Source organism: Callospermophilus lateralis, chromosome X, assembly GCF_048772815.1.
Source record: "Callospermophilus lateralis isolate mCalLat2 chromosome X, mCalLat2.hap1, whole genome shotgun sequence".
NCBI classification, from domain to species: domain Eukaryota; kingdom Metazoa; phylum Chordata; class Mammalia; order Rodentia; family Sciuridae; genus Callospermophilus; species Callospermophilus lateralis.
Genome location: NC_135325.1, coordinates 46555631 through 46557175, shown reverse-complemented (window position 1 = coordinate 46557175; position 1545 = coordinate 46555631). Strand labels below are relative to the sequence as shown.

The 1545-nt window shown below is 44.1% G+C and overlaps 1 pseudogene; it reads right to left on the bottom strand.

Annotated features, from left to right (window-relative positions):
- Nucleotides 1-362: 362 nt before the first annotated feature.
- LOC143639261 (aldo-keto reductase family 1 member B10 pseudogene) lies at nt 363-1300 on the bottom strand (annotated as a pseudogene).
- Between the last annotated feature and the right edge of the window lie 245 nt (nt 1301-1545).

The window sequence follows — 1545 nt, the reverse complement described above, 5'->3', positions numbered from 1 at the left end:
GTGGAAGAAATAGTCATTTGCTCATCTGAGTCATACTTCCCTGTGACAAGTCTTTTCCAGGTTCAACATATGGATCTAAATAAAATCTTGCTTAAGGGGAGGGAGGAGGAGAAGGAAAGAAGGTTCTGAGAAGGAGATTGAGCAACTAATGTTGTGTGCATGGATGATTAGAACATTAAAAATCCCATTTTGTACAATTATAATGCACTAATAAAATTTTTAAAAAGTTTTTGCCTAGATTCTGACAAGATCAGGCACAATATGATTTCATATAAATTTGGCTAAAATGGGCCTCAGGGAGTGAAAATTCCACTTCAGTGAAGAGAAAGAATCCACCAGGTGTCTCATCAGGAGATTCAGCTTCAGTAATCGGCATTGTAGGGGTATTCCGGCAAATGAGCCTGGTCAGCCAGGACACAGATCCTCCAGTTGCTGTTGAAGCTGAGTAAGGTCGCCATCTCCTTATCACTCAATTTGAAGTCAAATCTGAAAGATCTCGACAATATGTTCTTGTGTCACAGACTTGGGGATCACCACCGCATTCCTCTGGATATGGAACTGAATCAGAACCTGGGCCGGGATTTTTTGTGCCTTGCAGCAATCTCCTTGATCTTAGGGTCCTCCAGTAGTGAAGGTTTGGTCCAAGGTCTCTCTGCAGAGCCCAGGGGGCTGTAAGCTGTGACAGTGATGCCCTTAGAGTGGTAGTATTAGATCAGTTTCTCCTGGGTGAGGTATGGGTGACACTCAACCTGATTAGTCACTGGTTTATATTTGAGTCCAGGCTTATTCAAGAGCTTTTCAATTTGGAAGTGGTTGAAGTTGAGGATGCCAAGAGCTTTCACCAACCCCTCATCCACCAGCTCCTCCATGACCTCCCAGGAATCCAAGAATGTTACTTTACTGATGGGGTTGTTGCCTTTATCATCTTTGGGGAATAAGTCCTTCCCAGCCTGAAATTCCTGGGGCCAATGAATAAGACAGACATCCAGATAGTCCAGTTTCAGATCCTTGAGGGTCTTCCGACAGGCTTCCTTCACAAGCTTCCTCTCAAAGAAGGTGTACCACAACGTGCTTACAATAAAGAGGTCCTTCCGCTTTACCACCTTCTCTTGGATCTTCTCTTGGATGGCTTCTCCCATCTCATTCTCATTCAGATAGATGTAGGCACAGTCTATGTGGTGATATCCTGCATCAATGGCCACCTTCACGACTTCTTTGACTTTGTTGGGGGAGACATCCAGGTGCCCAAACCCAACATGGGCATCTTGGCTTTGGTGCTGAGTTCCACAAAGGTGGCCATGGTTGGTGCAGAAATGGCTTTGAGAGAGCAAATAGATGTCTGGTGTGATGCCAGGTCATTTTTATGCAGAATTTGTCCTATTCTCCCAAGTGTTTATCATGTGATATGACTGCCATACTCTTTAACATCTTGCCTGATTTCCTGAAAACCCATGTTGGTAAAGTCTGTCTTAAAATGTGGCCCTCAAAATTATTGAGGTAGGATAAGGATTGATATAAAGGAGGCAGGGAAGGAAAAAGGGACTG